This window comes from Diceros bicornis, chromosome 24, assembly GCF_020826845.1.
Source record: "Diceros bicornis minor isolate mBicDic1 chromosome 24, mDicBic1.mat.cur, whole genome shotgun sequence".
In the NCBI taxonomy this organism is placed as follows: Eukaryota; Metazoa; Chordata; class Mammalia; order Perissodactyla; family Rhinocerotidae; genus Diceros; species Diceros bicornis.
In genome coordinates this window covers 35,539,759-35,567,706 of record NC_080763.1, presented here as the reverse complement: position 1 = coordinate 35,567,706, position 27,948 = coordinate 35,539,759, and the positions used below count along the sequence as shown (strand labels likewise).

General features: G+C 43.1%; 1 protein-coding gene and 1 pseudogene across 5 annotated transcripts in view; one reads left to right on the top strand and one right to left on the bottom strand.

Annotated features, from left to right (window-relative positions):
- The window catches only part of FOXN3 (forkhead box N3), a 391,966-nt gene that overhangs the window by 291,309 nt on the left and 72,709 nt on the right, over nt 1-27,948 (top strand). The window lies entirely within an intron of this gene.
- Nucleotides 24,336-24,992, bottom strand: LOC131421304 (large ribosomal subunit protein uL6-like; annotated as a pseudogene).

Below are 27,948 nucleotides of genomic sequence, written 5' to 3'. Positions count from 1 at the left end.
AAAGCTTTGAGAAAGTCTTTGCCAAAACACATAGGAGACTCATACAAACTTTAAAATTTTACCTAAACAAAAGTGGCTTTTCTTTCCATCATAGTATCTTGATCGATAAATATGTTGGTGAAGTAATTGATTTAGAAATGTAATCTTGAAACTTCATAGGAAGCATTTTGCTAGTGGAAAAAACGTTGTGTTTGAAAACTTTTGAGATTTAAAAACAAGTAGGCCAGGGTGAGGGTGGGCAGAATGAGTGAAGGGGGTCAGAAGGTACAAACTTTCAGTTATACAGTATAGAAATCCTGGGGATATAGTATGATGACCATAGTTAACAATACTATATTGTATATTTGAAAGTTGCTAAGAGAGTAGATCTTAAAAGTTCCCATCACAAAAAGAAAAAATTTGTAACTATATGTGGTGATGGATCATCTCACAGTATATACAAATACCGAATCATTATGTTATACATAATAATTGAAACTAATATAAGCTTGTATGTCACTTATATCTCAATAAAAGCAAAAATAAAAAACAAAAGCAAGCAGACCACTTTCACTGAAATTTGTAACTTCCAGTGGCATGTAGAATAACCAAGATCTTTTTCAACTGAAAGCACCTATCATCGTGGTTGTACCTTGAAGGTTGACTTAGAAAAGAGTACCCTTCCTCTGCAGCATTTGTTGAAATGATTAAGGTGTTCAGGAAAGCCTGTCAGATCACCGAACCATTTGTTATCTTCAATAAACTGTTAAGTCTTCGTCTATCAGTGCTTTGTTAATACTGTCCAAGTGGCTAATGCTGCCTCTTAAGTTTTCAAATATCTTAAGAATGTGCTATAATAAAAAAAAAACTTAGCATCATTTTTATATTAATACTCAGACATGGATTTTTGTCGTGAATGTTCCAGAGTCAAAGACTGTGATACTCTCATATTTCAGGGACAGAAGGAATCTCACATCTGTCTATATTTGTTTTCCCAAAAGAGTTAAGACAATATTACAGTATGTTTTCTTTTTTTAGTTAAGGTTAAGTACCCACATGTTCTGATTTTGACTCATTTAACTGTAATACACATTACAGTCGACATATTAAATGTTTCTGAAGGACTCTCTTCACCCTGATGATCACTTACACCAGGCTGTGAGGTATCAGTAGTGTGGCCTGCATTCAGACCCTACATCAGGTGTTCCATTACTTTCATCTCAGTGATAGTACAAGAAAGTACACACCCTGGGTTTGGGGGTCCCATCGTGGTACAAAGTTAAGTTGTGGGAGGTTCTTCCTTGTGTCTCTTCCATGTCTTAGCATATTTTCCCTGTTCTAATTTGTCCTCATCCTCCCTTCATGACTAATAAAAAGATAACTTGCTTAATGTTTTTCCTTAGAATACTTTATATAGTATTCCCTGTATATTTGGGATCATTGTTTTGGTGATAACAGCAGAGCGCCACAAATTACACTGGCCTCCAGTTTGCTTGTGGTGCATTTATGCAGGGACCAGCTCGAGTCACAGAATTTCAGAGGTAGGAGGTTTCTTAGACACACCTTCAATGAACAGACAAGTAAACTGGGCCCAGCGAGTCAGGGCTTGCTCTGGGTCACAGGGCAAATTCATGGCAAAACCAGCCCCTCCCCAGACCAGTCCAGCTCTCCTTCCCTGCCATCCTTTCAACTTGGAGTAAACTCCCCTTATCTTCTTGGTATGCTCAGAGAGATGGAAAGGAAGAAAAGAAACCCCAAACTATGTCTCATAATTAAAGGCAGAACGTAAAACTGGTCCTTCTTTCTCATCATACTGGCACCAGTCCTGGCCTCGAATCCCAGCTTTTCTTCTCACTAGCAGTATTGTGTCTCTTCAGGTCTCAGTTTCTCCATCTGTGAAATGGGAAGCCAGACCCACCCTGCTAGGTTGCAGGGAAGATTTAAATATTGGCTCAGTGCCTGGTATACAGTAAGCACTCCATAATTAGAAACTACCATGCAATCATTTGGTGGGTCTAGCTCTTCTTAGGTTCCTTCTGGGAAAATTGCCCGCCCCAGCCAGCCCTAGATTTGAACCCAGCTTGCTGCTTATGTCTGACTGAGGCTGACCCACACGTACATGAGCACAAGACCGGAAAGGCATATGCTGAAGCGTTAATTGTAGTTATTCGAGCTGTGGAATTATGAGTAGTTTTGTATTCACTTTATATTGGCTGCAATTAGGATGTATTAGTTACACAACTAAAATATATAAAGAATAAAATAAAGTAAATTTTGCAGCTGTTTATGTTCATTAGGTTATTGTTAATGGTTAGTTTAGATCTTCAAAGGTCAAGCAATATTTGCAAAAATGTAAAATGGTGGGTGTTTAAGGCACTCGGGGCTAATTAAATATGAGAGAATAGGGAAAATTTAGATCTCATCCCTCCCTGTGCCTGAGAGTTCTTACCTTTTTAATGAGTATGATCCATATCCTTAAATTGTTATGTGCAAGAAATAACAACTAACAGCAGCGACAGAAACCGTCAGGCCCCATTGACCATACACGTGAGGCCGGGGCAAGGCCAGATGCACCCAGGCCATGCCGACCTGGGGACCCTTGGCTGTCCGCACCCTCCATGTGCAGCTGGGCTGAGTTAGGGCTCAGAAGGGCCAGGAGCCCCTCTGGATTTTAGCAGTAGGTGGCGATCAGCACAAGCACAGGGGTCTTCCCTGCAGCCCAGAGCTCTGGTCCAGGCTGCCCCGGGGGCCGGGCCCCCCCAGGATTCCTGGCTCTGTGCGAGGAGAACAGATCCTCTCACAGACATAGGAAGGCATTTCAATGGCAGATAACCATCTTTTTGATCACATTTGGGAACGGGTAGTATTTGGGTAGTTAGTTCAGTTAAAAGCATGGAGGAGGGTGATGTAGGGACATAGTGTGCGGGCTGTTGGGAGTACTCAGGACTTTTTAAAAGTATTACATGTTTTTGAACAACTAGTGGAATGTTAGGTATTCTAAATGATCCATTCATGTTGTCTGACACACCAGGCCTCAGACTTCCAGCATGTGCTGTTACTTGTATATGATTTCATAGACCGACCAACCTGATACATTTCCGTAAGGACCAGAATTTTGGGACTTCTGTGTGTAGATCTGCTGGATGGGTTGAGAGACAGTATATTCAGAATTGAATGTCAGGATTCTAGATTTTGAATGTGTATAGCTGTTTTTATTTTACTTAAAAATTTTTGTAATCTTAAAACGTTTTTAATATGCAGTTACAATATGCTTCCAGACGTTCTATGACAACTGGACCTGGTAGGAAGGTTTCTGTTGGGGGAGGTGACCCCAAACCCAAAGTTTCCTTGGAGCCCCAGTCTCTTCTTTGGTGCTCATGACCATCTGCTTTAGAGCTGTTGTGCTGCGCGGGGCTGCATGTCAATGACTATATTTAATTAATTTACCTAATATATCCCACCTTGTTCCAAAAAGATTTGCAATAGCTTACAAAAATGCAGTGTAACTAGAATTTTTTCAAAAAGGACTTGCAGAAATCAAGACAAAGGGAAAATAAAGATAGGAAACCCAAGATAAAGTAAGGGGTAACATTAATATATAAAATTAATATCATAAGTTCTGTGTATTGGTTTAAGGAGTAGAATGGTCAATCATGAATTTGGCTCTGAGCTTCCTAGTAGCCAAGGCAAAGAGAGAAACATGATCACGTGTATGGTTTAAATGTTGAGAAGATTAAAACTGACTTGTTACTGAGAAGAAACACAGAGGACCCTGGTACTAATTTGTCCTTTAGATCCTCAGAAAGAGAGAAAGAGAGAAATCCTTAGTTATATAGCAAGACACATCCTTAAGATCATGCCTAGTTTCATAGGCAGTTTTCTATAACGTCTCGTCAGGCAGGGCAATGACAACAGAACATCTAGAAGCCAGTTCTTCAGCAATGCCTGTGCTGAATGACTAGGTCTGGAGTAGGGCCACGGAATCTATAGTTCTAAAAGCTTCCAGGTGATTCTAATATACAGACAGACTCGATAACCTCTGTTTTAGGTAGTGAGATATGTGTAACTAAACCAGGTGAGTGGCCAGAGAAACACTGAGTTGGTGAGTTGTTGGTGAACAGAGGGTAACAAGCATGTGAGAGGTGAAGCTCACCGAGAAGGTAAGCCTACAGAGAAACGAGGGTGAGGATGAACGAGCTAACAGACACCAGAAGAGGAGGAGAACTGGGTGCATTCCCAGCGCAGCTCTCTTCGCATGGTCTTAACTCTCTTTTAAAAGTATAATTTAGAAGAGGAAGCGATACAGATCAGAACCTGTAATGTGAATAGGGAGGTTTGAAGGTAAAGCCCACTGAATATATCTTTAAATTGGATTACTTTAACTCTTAGTTCTATTTATCATCATTCAGATATATCAAATATGAATTCTTTAAATTAAAAAATATAATAAGGTTTAGAAGATGTTTTCCATAAACAGGGCTGCAGTGGCACTGGCTTTATCACAGGGGCTCCCACTTACTGACCTTGCCTGTCGTGTGCCGGGCACTGAGCTGGCACCTACCTGCATGCCCTCATGGGTTCCTCTCCATAGCCCTGTGGGGTGAAGGCGTCATCGTTGTCCCTGTCACTGGCAGGCAGCTAAGGAGGGAAATGAAGGAACTGGGATTTCCTCCAAATTTGCCCACTCCAGGAGAATCCATGAACTTGGCACTCCATTTGTGGTTGTCAAGGTTTCCTTTTCCTTCCTTCCCTCTCCTTCCTTCTTCTTTTTTCTTTTACTGGAACTTGCCGTGGAGTTGAAATGAGGTAAAATGTGAAATCAGCACTGTTCTGGTTGAACTAAGGAGCGTGGGGGCCAAGAGTCCCCTGGCTCAGCCTCCCCCTTGACCCCGGTGTCACCCCACAGAAAGGCAGTGGAAACACCACTGTGCCAAGATCTCACTGCCTCCCCCGGCAGGGCCCCCAGCGCTTTTGTAATGTGACTCTAAGTCCCGCTTGTCATGGCTCTAGTCTCTGTGTGTGTATGTGTGGGCACGTGTGCGTGCTCGCACGTGTGTGTTCAAAGACGTTCCATTTTTCCATCAAGAGACCGATGGTTATTTCTGATTTCATTCTTTATATCTGATTTACTTTTACAAGTTAGAAAAACAAATACGAAGTCTCTATTATGGCATTAGGATAAGATGCCCAAAGTTTGGTAAAAATACACACACCATTCATTGTCTTTTCATCCGTGTATCCTGAAGAAATGCAGCCCCTTAGAGGCTGCTCACCGGCGCCATAACTACGCACTTTGCGCAAAGCTGAAGTCAAAATCGGCTGAAGATCTGTGACCAGGTGGCATCTCCCACCAGGACCTCAACCAGAGATCGGCCAAAGTGTTTCAGACTTTTTATGGTGAAAATTTAACCTGGTTGGGAAGCCCAGAGGGGATTTTGAGAGATTTTCTCATCTAGCCTCCTCCCCCAGGATAGGATTATGCACAAATTGGTACTTACAGGTGGTAATTAGTTCTGTTCTTAAAATATTTCTCTGAAGGATAATTTTACTACTTTTCTTCAGTAGTGTGTTTCAGCCTGAATTTCTGGAAGGACTTCTTCCCACTCTTTAATTTGACCCTCTCTTCGTATGATTTGAATACAATTTCCTTCAAGAAGAAAACAAACAACAAAATGGGTTTGTCTTTTGTACCTTGAAAGTGTGGCTGTCACCATCAAATACCCATGGGCCGCGTGGGTAGATGGTGGGACTCAGCCGCTAGCAGTAGAACGGATATGTATTGATGTGTGTCCCTGTGTGCATATGAGTCAGCAGAGGAGTTGATGATGGTGATGGTGGGGGCCACCTCCACCTGCCCCGGCCCCCGAGGACTCCCACCACATACCTGCAGGATGGATGTTTAGTTTTCCAACTAAACAATGGAGTTTTTCTCTGCTCAAAGATAGCTGGTTTATACAGGGATCAAACCTTTGGCCTTAGAGTCATTAACTCCATGTTTTTTGCTTCTGTGCTAACCTGCCACTCACGCAGAAAACTGTCTGTTTTTCAGAACGACCGGGTCTTAAATGAATAACTTGAGAAGTCTAAACTACACCACTTTTTATAGATTCTCATCTTTTGAAAAGAAGAGTTGCAGAGGTCCCGCCTGCTCAGGCTCTTGTTGGCAGGATATCAAACTGTGGTCTCATCGCCAGGTTTTCCCTGAATAATGAATGAGTCAGTGTCGAGCAAGTCAGAAATAGAAATCAATAAAGCTAAATTCCACCAAGAGGAGGCAGCCCTGCAGTGGAATGGTAGAGAGCATTGAGGCCAGCGGATACCAAACGCGATAATGTCCCTCCTTAAACTCTCACGAATTAAGGAAAGAAAACCTGTAGCTTGGGGAGAGTCATAAGGGATCCGAACTTTAGGGTATACCTTGTTCATTCGGAGTGAGGAGGGATGGGCAGACAGGCGGGCATTCAGCTTCTTCCAGGCCGGTGGAGCAGCAGCTTGAGGCACAAGTCGCTCCGGAGGCAAGCGCCAAACATCTTCATAAATCCTGTGTTTGCAGCTGTGTGACCAAAATAGATCCGTACACGGCCTGTTCGTCCTGGCCTTTTGGAACCTGGCAGGACCACGAGGTCCACGAAGACATCCGTGATCTCTGCCCCTGCTTCCCTCGGTGCTGAGCCGTCGTCAGCCGTCTGTTCAGGTCTAACTCCCCCCATCCCAGGCTGGGGCCACACGAAAACAGGCTTTGGTCACTGGAGACACAGTCTTACTGACTGACTGATTTGCTTTGGAGGGAGATTGAAACACTGTGTGGAGACCCTTTTTTTGTGCCAGTTGTTCCATGAGACTCCTTGATCTCCGCTTTGAAAATGACCGCAGCCATCCTTAAGAGGCAGGGCAGTGTGGGGATGGGTGGCAGGAAAGGCAGGGCTATGCCAGCACACTGATTCTAGTTCGCTGGCCGCCAGAGTTCGTCCTTTTGTTAAGGGCATATCAGATATGCCTCTTTGGTGAGTGTTCAGACCCTCCTCTGCTCTGCCTTCCAGACTCCTTTTGAGTCTCCATCACCCGTGGGCAGAGAGCTGTCCCTTAGGTGCATTAGGATGTTTAAAAAAAAAGAAGCTTGGGGCCCGGCCCCGGGGCTTAGCGGTTAAGTATGCGCTCCGCTACTGGCAGCCCGGGTTCGGATCCCAGGCGCGCACCAACGCACCACTTGTCCGGCCATGCTGAGGCCGCGTCCCACATACAGCAACTAGAAGGGTGTGCAACTATGATATACAACTATCTACTGGGCCTTTGGGGAGGAAAAAGGGGGGAAAAAGGAGGAAGATTGGCAAGAGATGTTAGCTCAGGGCCAGTCTTGCTCAGCAAAAAGAGGAGGATTGGCATGGATATTAGCTCAGGGCTGATCTTGCTTACAAAAAAAAAAAAAAGAAAGAAAGAAATATGAGTGGACTGGCTCATAGTAAGTGCCCAGTTGAAAAAAAAAGTTTAAGAATGGTTCTAGAAGGGTGGTGGGAAGGCTTACCATGCAGAGTGCACTGATGGATTGTCACAAGGGCCTTTTTCTTGAGAACATTGGTGAACATCATGTTTCTTTGAAGGTCACAGTTTGCTGACATCTGAGCCTGGAAACCGGGCCTCGTTAATGGTTTAGTTAGAATCCTGTTTAGAATATGCTGCAGGGTGCTTTGGAAAGATCATTGGACCAGGGGCAGGGACATCTGGCTTGATCTTTGCACCGCTCCTTAATAGCCATAGACGTGGGCCGTTGATGTTCAACTCTCTGGGCCTCCAGACTTCATTGGATGGGAGTGTTAGGTGGGATCATTTCTTAAGATCCCATCAAGCCTCTGGCATTCTGTGTTTGCAGGAAGAGACTTTCATCATAGGACCTTTGTACTTAATTTTTCTCACCATTCCGAGCCTAGTACTGTGTGTGACATCGAGTGAACCAATGCTTGGTGAATGCATGAGTGAGTGAATGACTGACTGACTGACTGAATGAATACAGACCGATAGTAACTCATCTCAGTAGGCAGCCTGTGCCTGACTTAAATACAGAGAGCCTAGTTTCCTTGTGTTTCACTTGAGTTTACACAGTTGGAGATTTGGGCACCACCTGAAACACTGCATTTGTAGAAATGAGAGCAGAAAGGGGCAGCATGGGCTCGTGGCTAGTGGAGGTAGCAGTGTTGCGCATGACTGTGTGAATTTCTCCAAAAAGACGTGTAACAGTGCACTGCGTCCTCAGCCCTCTATGCCTTCACCAGAAGGATTCACTGATGCCGAGTCACACACCCCCTGTGTCTCAGGAAAAACTTCACGGAGCAGCCTCTGGCCTCTGAGAACTTAGCCTCTAAGACGTTCACACTGCCGCAGATGCCCCGTGTTCGGGAAATCCAAGTGGAGGAATAAAAAAAGCTCTCAGTCGATACCGAGTGTCATTAAAGCACTTAGCTCTCCTACGGATCCCCGCTAAGTGCCTCTAATGCATTGTTGGGGGAGCGGATCAACAGAACATCGGCCTTGGGCTGCAGTGGGAGGGTGTGGTCAGGGAAGGTGGCCTTGAGGGCTGTGAGACTGAAGAGGTGAGAAGGACAAGCAGCTCCTCTGGGGCCACCTGGGAAGGCCTCGTGGAAGAGACAAGTATTCAGAAGGCGGAGTTTCTAAATGACACCACCCCACCAAGCAGAGGGCACAGACTGATGGCCCCCGGGGTAGGTCTGGCACACAGATTGGTTTTGTTTATCAGAAAGAGTGATTTTGAAAATTTGAATTCATTGCCAATGGTTAAAAATCAGGAAATTCCACATAATTATCTAGATTTCTGGCTTCTCTTGACAACTGGGAGATGTGGCAGCACTGGGCCTGCCTTGCCTCGGGGCAGCAGCTGGCTGGACCTGAGTGGCCACGCTCTGCTGTCCAGGTGCACTATTATTACTGCTACACCCCCCACGTCGCTCGGGTATTTGACTTCGAGCCCCTGGTTAGAGAGCAAGCTTCCAGCTTCTGTTGGGAGGTATTCCAAGTTTGCACAATTAAAGCAGCCCTGCGGAAGGTAGGATAGGATGGTGGTGATGGCGAAGACGATGTGATAATGGCAAAGACACATAGAACTGCTCACTGTGTGCAGACCCTGTTCTAAGCGCTCTGCTTGCTGTAACTCATTGATCCCCATGAAAACCTGTGAAGGGAGCACAAGTTTCATAATTGGAAGTAACTGCCCAATGGCATGCAGTTCCTAAGTGACATAGCTGGGATTTCTGCCCAAGCAGGCTGGCTCCCAGGTCCCATGCTCTTGATCAGTGATGAAGATTAACCATCATTGAGTGCTGGTACAGGCTAGCACTGGTGCTTAGTCCTTTGTGTAGGCCATTGCCATAGATTCTTGCGTAGCCATTGAGACACGCACCATGTTCAGATGACGAAATGGAGACTTGGAGAGGATAAGGGATTTCCTCAGGGACTCAGCTGGAGTCCTGAATGAGGGCGTCGGAATCGGGAAATTCTGGGGGATATCGAAGGAAATCAGGAGCTCACAAAACACAATGATGGCTAGTGAGAGGGGTACAGGGAGACTGGAAGGAGTGAAGAGGAGGCAAAAGATTTATTAAAAGGACGCACACAAACATGTCTATACCTTCCCTTCTTTCGAAACAGCATCAGTTTGTGGGTCTCTTCTGTTCATTTGGCACGTGTTTCTTGGTGCTCCAGCCCAAAGGCGTTAGCTCCCGCTAGCCAAACTTTTACCTTAAGAAATGACCCAGCGAATGAAATAGAATCTGATCTTTTCTGTGCTCTCAATTGAGATTTCAGCAACCCAGTCTATTTCATGGCAGAGAGCCATTTGATCTCCCACGTGGGCAGCATTTCAGGGCAAACAGGAGGGACCAAGTCTAATCGAGTGATGAGAACTTGAGCCTAATCTCTACCTCGAAGCAGTGCAAAGATGCTTCAGCCCTGGGCAGCTCTCCCTGGGAAGCTCGTTGGATTCACTCTTCCGGAACCTTCATGCCCTACAGTGAATGCCAAGTTCCTGCCAGAGGCCCTTTTCCACAATGCCCATGAACCCTTCTGTGAAAAGGCAAGAGGACGCCTCCAAATGCACGCACCCTCCATTTTTGGCCCCCCAGGCCCTGGTCATCTCACATTATGCCTTGATGAGCCCTGACAACCTGGGGCAGCAGGGAGCCATTTATAGCTGAACTGTGGTGGCCGCAGGCTGACCGACGCAATGCAGCACATTCCTCTTCTTGGCTCGATCCACGAAGATCAACACGGAGACAAAACACCAGATCCTCAGTGCCCTTGACAACCCTCTTCCAAGCTCTGTCTGACCTTGTCGCCTGTCTCTCTATAAAGTGACTGCCCTCTCCAGGTAAATCAGGTGGTTCCCACAGCCCTAAACCTACCCATGCTTTGGGGCAGCACCTTCACTGCAGTGTTTTCCATACCCTTAATGGAAAACCTCTGCAAGTTTTATATTCTATTTCAAACTATATCTGTGTGTCTATTAATGTACAATGTTTTTGCTTACTTTTTCCTATCCCCAAATTTTCGTGTAAAGCTGAGGCTCAGATAAAATGTATCCTTTTCATCTGGGCTTCCTGAATATCTTCACACACCTCAGGGGTTGGCATATGGGCCACATTGCAAAGCTCACGTAGTAAAAGTAATTGCAGGCTCTGTCGCCTGGGTTTGGCTTGTAGTTCCCCAGGTGATTAGCCGAGTAACTTTTGTCAAGTTGCTTAACCTCTGTTTCCTCATCTGCCAAATGGGTATGAGAATTGATAACTGTGCAGCTATGAGGATTAAAGATGATCATTTAAATGGCTGAGTGTATAAATGGCACCTAGTAGTCACTCAATAAACAGTTGTCATGCAAGATGCAATTCTTCCAAAGGACTGTCCCTGTGAATTTCACCCAGACCTTACTGTCTGAATTTTTAACTAGTCTATTGCAAAGCTACTTTATGCTTTTGAATCATTTGACTTTGGATTTGTTATATGATTTTTGTCCCATTGTTTGTAAATTCTTCAAGGTCAAGGGCCATGTATTAAGACTACTTGGTATTTCTCATAGCACATCATTGGTATTCTGTAAGTATGTTATAGTATTTGTGGAGAGAAATGAGTTTATGGATCTAAAAAGCAGCATGTTCTACTAGAGGACAAAGAAAATAACTTAAAAATGAAGAAAAATTTCATAAAGGAGTTGGCAGTTGAGAGGGATCTTTATGTAGAAGGACAACAGGACATCTAAGGACTTGGCTCCCTCTGAGCGCTCTCCATATTTGGAGGCCCCACCCTCTATCCTAGTAAACTAACTGAAGTGCACCCACCTCCCACATTAGAGCTCATTATTTGTAAGCTATGTAGGAGTTGAATTTTTGTGAGTGAGGTCAGATAGCCTAGGACATATTCCAGGGCCCTGGCTTCGTCTGGTGCAACAGGACTGTGGAGGCATCTGGGAAGTGTAGGGTGTAGTGGGAAGAGGATCAGAGGCCGGATAAGGAGGAAACGGTGAGCTCCAAGGCAAAAGCATTTCACAAGTAGGGGTGTTTTGTTGGGAAAAAATATAAACTAGCACTTTCAAATTCTAATCTCTTTTTTCCACGGATAGTTAAGATCATGTTTTCCAGTCGGTGGGATGAAACATAAGAGTTTGAGGACAGCAGAGACCTTTTCTTCTTGTCTGTGCCATCCCCCTTGGCCCTAGCAGAGTAACTTGATTTCTCAGGGTCCAGTTCCTCATCTGTAAAATGTGAGAGCTGGTCTAGGAGACATCAAAGCTGCTTTCCGTTATAAATGACGATGTTTTTGTGAATTCTCTCAAAATTGTTCCATCACTAGCTATCACACGATAAACTGGAGTTAGAGGTTTGCTTATATATTTATATCTTTCTTTAAAAAACAAACCCAAAAAACGTCAGTGCTACTCAATTGCATTAGTCCAGGGGTCGGTTCACTTTTTCTGTAAAGAGAAGATAGTAATAAATATTGTAGGCTTTGCAGGTCATACAGTTCAGTTACAACTTCTCAACTCTGGATGTGACTGTCCAATAAAGTTTTATTTGGGGGCACTGAAATTTGAATTTCATGTAATATTCATGTGTCACAAAACATTAAAAAGATTTATTTTCAATAATTAAAAAATATGCAAACCATTGTTGGCTCGTAGGCCATCCATGCAAAAACAGACAAATTTCGCTCATGGACTGTAGTTTGCTGACGTCTGAATTAGCCTGTCCCTCCTCTGCGGCCACAGGATTGTATCCAAGTTCCTATTGTAGTCCCAAATGCCGTTATGTCTTTTATGGCATTGTACCATCCTTGTTGTACCACATTGTACCACATCTTGGGTTGTGTCTGTTTCTCCTGAGCATCTTATGAGCAGGGACTAGGGGACCTTTCTCTACAGCCACAGTCCCGGGCAGATAGTAGGCGCTTGCTGAATGCTTTCCAAATGAATAGTGTGGTAACTATCCCACTTGCAGAATGACTGTGTCTACATGAAACCTTGCGAAATTATTCTTTCATTCCTAGAATGCAACATCTGTTTGGATAGATCCACACTGAAGCGTATTTAGTAGTATCACAGTGTCTGCATTGTTGAGTTGCCCTCCCAGCGTTTCAAAGGCTGCGATGCTTGTAAATAAATTCTCCTTACCTGACAGCTACTGTTCTAAGTTACTCAGCTGAGGAGCTCTGTGTCTGTGATTCTGAGCAAGTGAAGACGCTGTCAGATGTATGGGGAAAAAGGGCTTTGGAAAGGCGGATGGAAAAGAGACAAGGAAAACAGCAACAGTGGCCTTGACTGCTACAAGTGTTCTGTAAATATACCATGTGGGTCCACACGAATTTCTAGATACGTTCCCCTCCACTGTTGGCAAGCTTTTGAGAGCACAGCCTATCTGTTGAGTCCACCCTCTCGAGAGGCTCATTTGAATGAGCCTCTGAAATATTTATTTTATCCCTTGTTTATAATTTTAAGGCGAGAGCTTTCTAATTTCAACTGAGGAATGATTCAAGTACAGTGGTGTTTGTATTGGCTTCCGCTTTCCCGTGAGAGAGGTGGAAGGCACTCAGGGAAGGTAACTGTGCACAGAGCTGTATATCTGGAGGATATAATGCCAGGATGCACAGAGAAGAAATTACGACCATTTACTTGTGTATTATTTTCCCAATTTGAGGCACTTGAATTCCAGAGCTCTTAAATCAAGGGTTGAATTCCTGGCATTTTAAAGTAAGACCACTTGAATAAGCTGTTTAAACCATTAGAATGCCTTTTAAAAAAATTCCCCCGTTTCTTGGATTATTTGCTCTTGAGATTTACTTAATTGAAGTTTTTGCCTTTTCATGTTATTTCAAATCAAAATGATTTCTAGGAAATCATTTTAAGGAAATTTTAATTTTATTCCTATGGGTAGAGTAGATTTCATACCTCAATCTCTTCCCCAACAGGTGAAACAGGCAGTTTTCCACAAGCCTCATATAGCACACTATACACACACATGCTTAGCATTTCAAGTCTGACTTTCCCCCCTGGGCAGCTGATCTGTAAATACAATGGTTGCTATATTTTCAAGGTCTTGGGCCCCATATCAGCTCAAAGCTGTCTTTGACTAAAACTAGCTATTGGGGGAGGGAGAAAACGGGGAGGGAAAAAATAGTAATAATGAAGTTATAAAATTGTGCTGCTGGACATTTATTAGATCTTTTGCTTCTGTTGATGGGAAGCAAAATAATACTAAAATACTAAAAGTGTGGAGAGTAGAACTAAAATCAAAATCATCTGTTTGCATGTTTATAAAATGCTTATTATATATTAGTCACTGTATTAGGCTCTGAGGAAGCAGCAGTGAAGCAGTTAGAAGCAGCAATGAATAACTAATAATGTCTCTGCCCTGTGGCATTTATATTGTAGTGGGAAGACAGAAAGCAAACAAGTAGAGAAACAATATGCAATGTGATTTCAGGTGGCAATAAGTGCCATAAAGAAGAGTACAGCAAGGCATGGTGGTCGTCATGGGGTGTTATTTTAGGTAAAGTGACCAGGAAAGGCCTTTCTGAAAAATTCATGTAGAGACCAAAATGATGAGAAGGTACCAGTCATGTTACCATCTAGGGGAAGAGCTTTCTAGGCAGAGAGCAAGTGCAAAGGCCCTGTGGCAGGAGCAAACATGGCTTGATGGAACAGCAAAGTCAGTGTGGCTGGAGAGGGATGAGCAAGACAAAAGGTGGTAGGAAGGAATTGGGAGTGGTGCGCAGAGGCCAGATCATTACACATCATGAAGTAGAGACTGGGCTTTATTCTAATTGTGATGAAAAGCCATTGGAACGTTTGAGGAGGGGCAAGACTTAGTCTGGTTCCCTTTGTGTTTTTTTTGGTGAGGAAGATTGGCCTTGAGCTAACATCTGTTGCCAATCTTCCTCTCTTTGCTTGAGGAAGATTGTTGCTGAGCTAACATCTGTGCCAGTCTTCCTCTATTTTGTATGTGGGATGCTGCCACAGCATGGCTTGATGAGTGGTGTGTAAGTCCGCGCCCGGGATCTGAACCCATGAACCCCAGGTCGAAGTGGAGCATGCTAACGTAACCATTATGCCACTGGGCCGGCCCCCTGACATGCTTTTTATAAAGATCACCCTGGAGAGTGGAGAACAGAGTTGGTGGGTGGGGTGGCAGGGAGTGTAAGAGTGGAATCCAGTTACGAGGCTATTGTCACAATCAAGATGAGGATGAGGGCAGTTTGACCAGGGTGCTGGTGGTAGAGGTGGTAGATGTGGTTGTTCACCGTAAACTCTTGGAGAGTAGAGACCTTGAACTGTACATCATTTTCTCTCTCCTTAACATAATTCAAGCCTATAGTATAAGCTTATTGAATTGTCTGTTTTATTGAGCCTAGAAGAAAGATCTAATTTGACATCTTCTAGTAATTCTTCCCTGGCCTCTCTTAGCTCTCCTGGGTTCCTGAAAGCTCCACTAGCAACCCAGTTTTTGCATTTTACTCATCAAAATTTTCTTAGTCCCCAGGCATTGACTGGTTTTCAGGTAGGAATGGGGCAAAGAGGTGAAAAAGGATACCCTTCAGATTTTATTACAGTAGTCATACTTAAGTTCTGTATAGTACTTTGCAGTTCATAAAAATTATTTCATTTGTATCACTGTTTTTGCACAGTGATACACAGGAAACTCTTGATAGAGGATGGATGGATGGATGGATGGATGGATGGATGGACGGATGGACAGATGAACAGACGAATGGACAGACAGACGAATAGACAGCCTATTGGATAATGAATATTTGATGAGTAGAAGGAAGGAAGGAAATAAACAAAGTCTGTTCCCCTCCTCTACCCCCCGAAATTGGAGGGATGAACGAGAGAGGAGTTATTATTCATTTAATTTGATTTTCTCAGTAATCAAGATTTGAGCTTTTCCAACCACGTCATGCATTCTCTTTTCTTCATCTCTACAACTCCATTCCCAAAACAACATGAGAAAGGAGATGGGGAACTAAGACAAGGTTCTCTGCCCACTCTCTCTGTAATTGCCCTTCACTGGGGCTGTCAGAGTGCTGTGCGTGTGAATATATGAAACCCGTTGTTTCAGGGTAAAGGACCTCAGCCCTAGGGTGTGTTCCTCATGGGCCTCTGACCTGCTGTAGTGCAGACATCCAGGCCTGGAGGAAATCATGCCTTGGGAAAGTATATCTTTTAACTTAAAGATTAAAACAATTAAAATGTAAACAGCAGTTCTCAGCTTTAGCCCGTTACTATGAGGATGATGTAATGAGAAAGACCATTGACATTTGGGGTTGATGAAAACGGTGACCTTTTTTGAGTAACAGTTTTATTGAGATATAATTCACATATGTTACAATTCATCCCTACAAAGCATATAATTCAGTGGTTTTTAATATAGTGACAGAGTTGTGAAACCATCACCACAATCAATTTCAGAATATACTCATCACCTTGAAAAAACCCCATTCCCTTTAGCCATCACCTCCTCACCCACCCACTCAAATGATCATTTATTAAATCAAGTTTGTAAGTCATTGACCTGCTGGAATTTGAGCTCTGATTCTGAGCACTCAAGAGAGAGCACATTGTGGGCTTCCAGCCAGCAGGGTGGGAGGTAGGGCAAGAGGGGGTTCTGGTCTCCCCGCTGCTTGCAGTGTGTCTCCTGGAGTTGCCTTTTCTGTTGGTGTCCTCAGGAGTTTGTTTGTTTAACCAGGCCACTTCAGCTCACACATACAAAGCTCCACTCTTGTGGAGAAGGAGGAGAAATGTGAATTTTGAAGCATTCTGTTATGCCCCTTTCACTCACCTGGAAATTTCTTCTTTCTCACTGAACCATTTTTCCAGATGAGGGCTATGGTGGATGGAACAGCCTTCTTTTTTACTTTATTTTACAAGTGGTTTATAACCCTGAGCCTGAGAAGCTCCAAATGGGGGGAAAAAATGTATGCAGCAAGAAATATCTAGTTAAAGAGAAGGAGACTGGAGAAACCAAACTCCTCTTTCTTTCCACCTTTCTTTTTTCCCTTCCAATGCCTTTTTTTGAAGCACTGATAGGCCAGGAAATTTTGAGATGAGAAACCTACAGTGAGTGTTGTTGCTCGCTTTCAAACAAAGAAAACATTTCTCGCCTTGGGGTGTTTTATGCCCAGAAACATTTTTTCTACATTTCAAGCTTCAGGGTGAGGATTGTCAGTTCTTGGTTAATAAATCAGTGCAGCGTCATCAAGATGGAAGTGGAAAGAACTCTGAGCAATGCCCACCTGTGCTTCCAGAAATATGATGTGTGTTCATTATACTTGATTTTTCCTTATTTTTATTGTTGTTTTAGTATTCTTTTGCTGCATAAAAACATCAAAAGCCCCAAACTTAGGTTATCTGATTCTGCTGCTGCCTTCAAACTAGCTTTTCGCCTTGAAGCTTCAGGCTGCTCGTCCGTAAAAGTCATTCAGCAGCGCCTACTGTGTATTCCATAGCACCTCCGTCCACCTGACAGCGTATGTCTTTGTTATTTTCCATCTTTTCATCACACCCCTAGAATATCAGCTCCCAAATATCAGAGACTTCCTTTTCCGTTCATTGCTGCGTGTCCAGTATGTAAGACAGTACTTGGCATGTGGTAGGTGCTCGGTTAATCTGAGCTGAAGGAAATGAACATACAAGGTGCTAAATGAAGTCAAGAAGTTGGACTGAGATGACTTGGAAGGGCCCCTCTAGCCTTAACATTTGATTGTCTACGCCGAAAGCGCTCTTCGGAAACTGTTTTGACACATTTTTGTGTGTGTATGAAGGGTAACTGGGTTTTCACATGCCCTGATCTTAACTTTTTGTGTGTTTCCTTCTCTATAATCTTAAGTAGAAAGTTAAGTCTGGGGAATCTTTATTCTTGTAGCTAGAAGAAGACAAGGCAAGTGATTTTTCTTTAGAGTCTCCTTTGAAGTGAAATTCTTATACACGTCTTATCCTGAAGGGCAAATTTCTTTTTGTATATATATGTCAGCTTACGTATTAGCACATGCCCAGAGCCTATGGGAAATCAGACAACAGACCTAAAAGAAATCTAATAGCTTTGCCTTTTCATACCCTTCACACTTTGTAGGGTTTTCGTGACAGTTGCTAAGTGAACTATGAACATACTTGGCCATAGGCAGATTCCTGCGTCTCTTTGCTTACTGAAGATACAATGGAAGGACTTGTAGATGACATTTGTAGGTATGGGTAGGCAAGGGAAAATATTTGAAGACTCCTGGAATAGTTTGGGAACTTGCCTCAGGTTGCATTTATATTATAAGGTCAAATTTAAGGTCAGGAAAGGCTATTAGCAATCTAAAATTTTTTAATGTCTAAAAACATATTTTGTCCTTTGCAGAAACTTGATTTCATTTTGCTTGGCTTCTCATAGTGATTTTGCCTTGATTCTGTATAAAAAGAATATCTAGATACCCAGTGTTAAGATTAACTGCACGTCTCTACTAGTTGACCACGAGTTGGGTTTTGTGGGTTGGTTGTTATAACTCTTTCCTCTGAGCATCTCTATTAGCATCAGTGCAAAGAGATTTTCTTGTGTAGCCAGGGCCGAATATAGCTTTTTATTGTTTTCATTCTCCTGCGAGATAGAGCTTAGGGGAGCCCTTATGTGAACTGATGCAGCCCGGGGAGAGTGCTCACGTGGTTCCATTGGCGGATGCGATACAGACTCAGCTATGTTTAGATTCTTCCCTCTGAGTTGCCAGGTGCCCCTTGGTGGAGCTCCCTTACCTCCATAGGTCATGGAAAATGGCAAAAATAGGATTGTTGAGGTCATTTTTTGAAGCACTGTAATTGTGGTTGACATTGATCATTTGCTGCTTCCGTTGTATTCCGTGATGTCAGATTTACTCTATTTGTCTATAGCAGAAGGAAAACAAACCCTCTCAGAAAAGAAAAGGGCAGCATTATTATGTGTTCATGAAGTCCTAATATGGCTTCATTGTCTATCGTTGCAGCCATCTAGGAGGTAGTCTTATAAAATAACACAACGAGCTGATGCGTAGAGGTTATGAAAGAACATACGTGGGTTGTCAAAACTATATCCAGGTTAAAAAATGTTGCTATACTTCCAACCCTCCTTAAAAGAAGCTATTTATAATACAGTGTGGGTATTTGTGCTGCTTGCGTTGTATGCATCCTGAATGAAGAATCAGCTCTTTAAAAAGAACATTGACAATAAAACCCATGTTGTAGGAATCTGGCTGAGACAGCCAACAGAGATTGTGGGTGTTGTAAACGGCTACCCATTTCCCGAGCTCGTTCAGATGCTTCCTCTTGGTCGTGAGATGCTTTGACCTGGCATCTGGGCTTTGCTCTTTTTAAAATGTTTATTTTAACGTTCTAGGTATGAAAATGCATACATGCTTCCCAACAACACCTGGCAGGTTCCTCGGGAATGGGAACCCCCAGCCTCCTCGGAAGCGGGGTTTGTCTCCTTTCTGAGTTGGCCTCACCCCAACCTGTGGCCCCAGCAGGTTCTGGCTTCCTGCTTAGCCCATTCCACTTCTCTCTCCCATCAGGGGGCAAGACTGGTTGAAAAACCTCTTATGTAAAGAAAGTGTAAATTATACCTCAATAGAGCTGTTTTTAAAAAAAAAAATCAAGCACCCTGATTAATGGACTGTGCCACCTTTGTGTGAATACTTTAAGTGGTTTTTTAAAATAGCTATTTTGCTAGAGTGTTTTGGTTCGGGGTGTGTATTCTTGGATTGTTTTTATTATTTTTTATGCATAGCATTGATAGGAAAATGTAGAACTCTTGCACTAGTACATGCAGTATGTAGATTGGATACACTCCCTTCTTCCCTTGCGTTGATTTTCTGACTTTCTCCTTTGTTTTTCCCTGGTACTTAAGCATCAAGTCTCAGGCATTTTCCCAGTGTAATTGTTGATTAAGTGCTGCATATCCCGCGATGATTATGAGAAGATTACTGTATTCAGCTTTTAATCTTGTGAGTGTCAAATATTTTACTTTAATAGTATCTTTATTATTATTATTATTCATAGCTCTTTCTGTTTGAGTAATGCAATCAGGCAAAATAAAGGTAATGCCATAAATTCAGCATTTTTATAATAATTCTTTGTCTCAGAATGGCAAGTGCCATCTGCAGGCCGTTCTCAAATACTGATTGGGATCTACGAACATGGGGTTAGGAATATTTTAGATTTCTTTTGGTCGCAAGTAACAGAAAGTAACTAGTTTAAAAAGAAGTAGAGATGGGGAGAGACCTCTTAGAGGCAGAACTGAGGGTCCGTTGGGATCCCAAGGCCAGGCATGTAGCCAGGAGTCATCAGAACTTGGAACCAGAAGGCTAGCAGGAATGTGGGCAGCACTTCTGCCTTCTCTCTACTTCTTTCTGTGTGTCATCTGTCGCTTTCAAGCCACATACCCTCTGTGGAAGAGAGTAGCCCAGGTGGACTGGCCATCTTTCAGCCTCAGTTCCCAATTCCCAGAAGGAATCCTGATTGGAGTAATTGAAGTCATGTGACCACCCTGGTCCAGTCAACTGGTCCCAGGAGAGCAGGGTCATGAAGTGAAAACATGGCAAACAGAGGCTCCCCCTGTGGAGGATGGAAGGGGCTTCATTTTGAATGGGCCTGACCCCCCCAATAGAGTCCTATTTGTGTTTTCTTATGAGAAGGACAGTGACTCCACCTCCTCCTCCAGCCTTCAATGATGATGCCCACTCTTCTCCAGAATCCAAATGCCATTTCCCAGAGCATCCACTCTGAGGGCAGGAAAGTGGGATTCTGAAGGGAATCCCAAAAAACGATTTCCAGTCAACTGCCTATTGCTCAGCTGGATGAAAGGAATCAGTAGTAGGAATCTCTCCAGTTACTGTTACTCCAGTTACTCCACAGAACCAGCATACTTTCTGGTTCTTTCCTTAGATACTGATGTCTCTACTTTACAGAGGAGGAAACTGAGATTGGAAGGTAAATGCATCACCTGATGTCATACAGCCAGAAAGCTGGGTCGCTTGTTCTGGCTGACTCCAAAATGCAGAACCCACATCTGTCTGCTCCAGCGACCGTAGTAGGTCTGGGTGGCAGTTCCATGGGTGGGTACAGAAAGCAGTAGGTAGTTAATCGGAAAGTAGCTGATAGACACTGGCCTGAAGTGGACAATTTCCTGGGAATAGTCTACATACTGAGTAATATTTGTACACATAATGAGGACTTAGCCTTGGCTTGAACTTTCTAGACTGAAACCTAAAATCCATCTAAATGTTTTGGTTGGACCTCGAGCTGTAGGGCTTCGAGAAATAGTATGATTGTTTCACTTTGGGTAGAGTGTTACAGGGATGGAGTTCTGTCTGGCCCGGCCACTGTCATCCCTTACTCATCACTCAAGGAGCCAATGTCGGTGAAATGGAGGATGGCGCTAATTGGATAATTGAGGCTTCTCAGAGTCAGTGCTAACTAACAAAATCATGGGGCCAGGGAAGTCAGTGCAATTTCTCCAAGAGTGATTATTGTCGGTGGCAAGTACTGAGTGAGGCGTAGAAAATCAAACTGTCCATAGAGATGCTGCTGCAGGGGAAAGAGCACTGGGCTGGGGGTCGGGGGTCCTGGGAGCCAGGTCCAGCCCTACCACTGACCATCCGTGAGATCTCAGGCAAGTCACTGCCTGCCCTATACCACTCAGGTTCCTTTCTCTGTCTCTTTTTACCTTGTACAAAAAGATATATAATGAAAAGTAAGTCATCCTCTTATCAAAGAAATATAGCTCCCTAATCCCCCTCCCTAGAGGTAACCACCATGACCAGTTTCTTATGTGTTATTTGATAGCCAATGCCTTTATACACAAGTGTGTGCAGTTTATGCAAACGGACACGTGCCGCATTCATCATTCTGATCATGGAGATTGTTCTATATTGGTGCATATAGAGCTGTCCTCCTTTTTACCGGCTTCAGAGTATTTCACTGTCTGGGTGCACCACTGGATTAAAGCAACCCCTAGTGGTGGACATTCTGCAAACACTGTTGCCAAGTGATGTTTTGTTGTTATTTCCTTCATTGAGTGAGGTTGAAGGCCATTTGTATTTCTTTTTCTGTATATTTCCTGCTCGTGCCCTCTGCTCATTTTTTCCCCCCATTGAATTGTGCCTTTCTTACTGTACTTCATTTTCCAAAGTGATAGTGACCCAAGTGCTGCTCAGTTCTGCGATTAGGAATATTTTAGTTTGGGGAGAATGATCTGATGGATGTGTGCCGAGAGGTTGGGTACCCAGGAAAAGGCCCGGCATCAGCTGCAGAGGCTACCTTGGTTTATCTGTTCCCTCTACTCCTCCCCAGTGTTGTTGAGGTGGAGTCATGCCAAGTTCCTTAACAAGCCTCAAACTTAGCCTTTTGATACTTAGAAAAGGGGAATGTCTGCACTTCGAAGAGTGGAACTTGACCAGTTTTTACTGGATGAACAAAAGAGAAAATATGCCATCGTGCAACAATATTGCCTTTAGGGTCAACTAGTCCTGTAGATATTGATTGGGATAAAATCCTGTTTGCTGCAGAATTTATGAGCCATGTGACATTCTCTGAACCTCAGTTTCCTCATCTCTAAAATGGGAACAATAATACTGATGCTGCAAGGTTGTCATGAGCAATAGAAGGAACATAGTGAAGTACCTAGTGCATGATAGGTTTTCAGTAATTGATAGCTTCTAGTATTAGTATCATTGTTATGATCATCACTGTTCTTGACATCACCGTAAATCAGATGAATCACAGTAGGGTCATGAGCTAAGACTACACAATTGATTCATGAGGCGGCCATGTTATGTTGGACTTTGACTACATGAACCTGTTCCAGAGGATGCAATTTGGTCTGCAGACCATCTGTATCTTTGCAATAAAAGCTTATTTGCACCTACGTCAATTTCATTTGTCTTGTGACTCTATCATTTTCTTACAGGCCTTGTTGCTAGACATAGTACATAATTCTCATCCAGTTTTCTGGCCTTGAAAAGAGAGAGTGACTTGAAAGTATTCTACTTGAATTCTAAGCGGGAAAGATGTAAAAACTCTCCTCCCCATCCTCCCAAGAAGTCTGATGGATAAAAAAATAGATGTTTCTCTCTGCGACCCTTAAACCCAACTTATGAAATTAACAAAGGAAGATGGATGGACTGAAATAAGACTCCCAGAGAAGAAATGGGAGCCTCCTAATTGATTCCCACAAAGTGGCTGGTTATTTACAACTAGGAAGAATGACTGCTTGGAGATAGCAATTCAGCTCTCTGGTTCCGCTGGCTTGACAGGAAACGTTCACTGCGCCTGGCTGGAAAAGCTCTTGAGGAGGAGGAAAGTGGAGTGAATTACATCTGACTGTTTAACACCATCTCATTCATAGATTTCTGCCTTTTCCCCCAGTTGATCATTCGCAGTCTCTTTTTTAGTATATAATTGTTCATTTTAAATTTTCATGTTTGCTATAGCTAAGTGTATGTTAATTACCAGCAGTCTGTAATTATGTTGTCTATTTGTCATTTCTGTGGCAGCAAGGGTAGTAAGCTAGAATTCTTCCAATAGCAAGAATTTTAATTTATAATTCCCCCCCAAACCATTTAGAAACTGATACATTTCACTCGCACTCTTGATCTAGTTGAGTAAATGCCATGTTATTGATATTCATCATCAGATTTTTAAGCTCAGAAATGCCACTATACTCTAATGTAAAGATGCCTAATATTTTGGTTTATTCATTCAACCCACAACCACTTTTTGAGCATCCACTGTGCACTAGTTGCTTGGGATATATCTCTAAATAAAAGAGAAAAATAAAATATCCTGCAGTTCTCTGTGTAACTGAAGGAAATGCCCAGGTGGCCCCTAAAGCTACTGTCCAACTGGTGGCAATGAAGGTGTGTCCCCTAGGATGCTGAACGCTTGTGCATTCCCAGCACTGTAATAATGAAGAATATGGTAAGAAATTAGAAGCCACTGGCAATTAAAGTTATTATTTCACATTCAAGTCTCCCTATATGGTATTGGCAACTGAGACATACGTGGAAAACATAATAATTTAAAGATTATCAGATTAGTTCCAGACATCCCCAGGATCTGTGTGCAAATTAAATTAGAGGTACAGCAAATTGATCCAATCAAGAAACAGGGCTGGGATTAGGAGTCACGTTCTTGCTTTATGGACCAGGTAAACAGAGTGACTGTTAATCCTGCCTGAAGCCACATTCCTCAAAGGGAGGTTCCTACATTCTAGTTTGAAATTGACCCCTGGGAACAGCTTCCCAGGGTGGGGCTGTTCTGGTGCTATGAGTAGAGAAGGATGAGGACTTAGGAAGGGTCTAGAGTAGAGCTGAAGACTGAAAGTTCATCAAAACTGGAGTCAGAGAGGGTCCTGCTGGTGGATCACACTGAAGAGCAGCTCCTTAGGAGGAGAAAGGATTTGGGGGAAGTTGGAAATACTCTATCTGAAAAAGCATATGATTGAGTCCCTCATAGTCATTCAACAATTTTTTTTAGTACCTATTTAATGTGCTAGAGTGTGAACAAGGCAGAGGCCCTGCCCATGTGGAGCTTCCATTTCAATGGGGAAGCAAGACAAACAGACAGGACAGACAGATGGGCAGATAGCTAGATGTGATGTAATGTAATGTAATGTCATACTAGTATGAGTGCTACAAAGAATTATAAAGCAGAGTAAAGGAATAGAGTTGATCAGATTCTACTCTACTAATTCTTTCTGTGCTTTACTAGTTCTTCTCAATATGTGAAGAAAACAGTGGGGGAAGGGTGGTCAGTTTTGGTTTCTTTCTTTGTTTTTTCCCAAATCAATACAGGGCTTTTATTGCATCTTTAAAATATCACAAACAGTCTTGGGAATTATCTGGCGTCTTGTTGTTTCTGTAGCTGGACAACTTAGATCTTCTTTATCAGCCTGCTGAACTGTTCCTTTTTCAGAGACATAGATACCATGTAAAAGTTTTCTGATATCCTTGTTTTTAGCTGTTATGGCTTGCTGAATCAAAGCAGCTGAATTTGATGCAAGTTCATTGTCATTTCCTTCAAGAATGAACTCATCTTTCTGGGCTTGAGATACAGAACAAGCAATGCCTGGCCTCATCCAAACCCAGGGCATGTATTTTCTGCCCAAGAAATTTCAGATTTCAACAGAAGACCTGTTCTCCTGAATAACAACTGATGAGGAAGTGAGCATACACAGACCTCATCTTGTAATGGAAGCCCAGCGTAACACTCTCGATCGTGTTCTGTACATGACTACAGATAGTGTGACTGGTAGCCAGTCCTTTCTATTTCCCCACTATTTGTCAACCCAGAGCCTTTTCGTTTTCTTTCCAAGGAGACTGAGTTCTATATTGATGAGATTGAAGTCCCTCTACAAGGTTCCTCTGGGGCCCTTCTCAATAAGTGTGTGTCCTTTGAGAGTGATGTCAACTTTTTCTGGAAAGTCGACAGTCTGATTGCTGAGAGTGATCTTCATTCTTGGAGTAGATGCGTCAAAGAGCAGTTTTTGTATTTTAGTTAAACCTTTTGAGATAATTGTAGGTTCACATGCAGCTGTAAGAAACAATACAGAGAGATCCTGTTGAACCCTTGACTCAGTTTCTCCAAATGGTAACACCTTGCAAAACTATAGTGTAATATATGTATAATCTCATCTGTATCTACAAAAAATCTTGCTGGGGTTTTGATAGGAATTGCATTAAACCTATATATTAGTTTGGGGACAAATGAAATCTTTACTATATTGAATCTTCTAATCCGTGAACATGGTGTGCCTCTCCATTTATTTAGATCTTCTTTGATTTCTTTTATTCGCATTTTGTAGCTTTCAGCTTGCAAGTCCTATATATGTTCTGTTAGATTTACACTTAAGTATTTCATTTTTCTTGAACAATTGTAAATGGTATTATTTTTAAATTTTTGGTGTCCACTAATTCATTGCTGGCATATAGGAATAAGTTGATTTTGTATGCTCATCTTATATCCTGAGACCTTGTTGAGTGCACTTATTAGTTCCAGGAGGGTTTTTTTTAGCTCCCTTGGGATTTTCTATTTAAATAGTCTGCAAATAGGGACCGTTTTATTCTCTTTTTGATCTGTATGCCTTTTATTTCATTTTCTTGCCTTGTTACACTGGCTAGAACTTCCAGCACTGTGTTATACAAGAGTGGTGAAAGCAGACGTCCTTACCTTATTCCCAGTCATAGGGAGAAGACCTTCAGTCTTTTCCCATTAAGCATAATGCTAGCTGTAGAGTTTTTTGTAGATGCTCTTTGACAAATTAAGTCCCCTTCTATTCCTAGTTTGCTGAGTATTTTTATCATGATTAGATGTTGGATTTTTCATATGCTTTTTCTACATCAATTGTTGTGATCATATGATTTTTTTACTGTAGCCTATTAATATGGTGGAGTACGTTGATTGATTTTTGACTACTGAACCAGCCTGTTTTGTTGTTAGTGCTATCAAGTCGATTCCAACTCCTAGTGCCCCTGTGTACAGCAGAGTGGAGCCCTGCGCGGTCTTTTTGCGCCATCCTCTCACCTTCCAGTGCTATATCAGACAATGCTCTGCTGCTTTTCACGGGGTTTTCATGGTCAATTTTTTTTTCAGAAGTGGGTGGCCAGGTCCTTCTTCCTAGTCTGCCTCAGCCTGGAAGCGCCACTGAAACCCATCCACTGTGGGTAACCCCACTGGTATGTGAAATACCGGTGGCATAGCTTTCAGGATCACAGCAACATGCAGCTGCCACAGTATGAAAACTGACAGATGGGTGGTTTGGTTCCCTGACCAGGAAATAAACCCAGGCCACAGTGGTGAGAGTGCTGAATTTTAACCACTAGGCCACAAGGGCTAGCCTGAACCAGCCTGGCATCCCTGGAATAAATCCATTTGGTCATGGTATGTAATTCTATTTATGTATTCCTGAATTATATTTGCTAAGGATTTTGTTAAGGTTTTTTATGTCTATATTCATAATGGATATTGGTCTGTAGCTTGCCTTTTTTGTACTATCCTTAGCTGGTCTGCTTTCTTCTCTCCACCTCTCAGTCTTCTTATGATTGTCTTATACTTAATGTCCAGCATTTTTAGTTGTATTTAGTGGGAAGACTAAGGAAAAAATGTATCTGTTCCATTTTCCTGGAAGCAGAAGTCCCTTCAGATGGTCAATTTTTAGGTATGCTTTTAAGCATCTGTATACTTTGCTACCAAAAGAAAAGAAAATCCTGAATTCAGGTCTTGATGAATAAAAAATTCTGCCAGGTTACCACAGTTTGACTTGCTTGATTCTCGAAGAAGCTTAACAAAGAGATTTCAGCTGAGCAAAAAGGTGTAATCACATCAGCTCTTCAGCATCACTTCCTGGACTTCCCAGCAGAAGAAAGACCCTATTAGAGTCACCAGAGCATCAGTGACATTATACAGGCTCTTACCCCAGCAAATCAGCACATACCAATAGGGGCCTTTTGATGAATTTCCATCCGCTGCTGTGCCAACAGCCTTCATTTAAAGTGTGTTTCCTGCAAGCTCTTGGTAGCACCAGAAAGGTGCTATAGGCACTGCTGCTGGCTCTCAGCTGCCTATCACAGTTACTTGTGGGTCAATGATTGTATGTCAGAGGGGGCCTGAAACTTAAGCCAAGGGGGACTTTGTCTTCGTTGTAGACAGATGATGATAGTGGTCGAGGAGACGGGTTCTCAGAGGGTCGGTGAGAATCTCTGTACTATAAGAGCTGATAAATGGTGGGTATACATGGCTGGGATTGTTCTAGGTCAGCTCCAGGAGTCAGGATACAATGCTTGGCAGTCAAAAGGTAGTTTTTCGGAAAGCAGAACTTCTTAAAGGTGTAGAACTCAGGCCTGCCCAGTGAGCCTGCCAGGCCAGAAAAACCAGAGGCTGCAAGTGTCCCGTGGCTGGAGCTCTTTAAGTCCTGGGAGGAGGGGGCGTTAGGCCACCCCATCAAGTTGACTAAAAGCTCAGCTTCTAACCAGCATGTGCAAGTTGGGAACAAATTACCAGGAGCCGCCGCCTTCTAGCTTACTGTTATCTCCCTGTGACCCCTTGGCAAGATGCTGGACCTCTCTAAGGCACCAGAATCCTCACTGGTAAAGGAGGTGCTGGCCACTGCTCTCAAAGGCTTCTTCCAGCTCCCATGTCCAGTCACTCTGTGACTGTGGCTAGACTTACGGTAAGGACAGTTTGCAGATGGGCCACTAAGGATGTGTGCTCCTCCTCCACTGAGAACCAGGGGCCTTGTGACTGTGCCCAAGAAGGGAATGCATTGTAGCGTAAAGCCTGCTCAACCTGGAGCCATATACCCAGCCATGTGCGTACACTCTGCTGCTTAGCTGTGTACCCTCAGGCAAAAGACATCTTAATCTGCCTGGGCTTCAGTTTCCGCATCTGAAGGGGTAGATGATCTCTGTATTCGT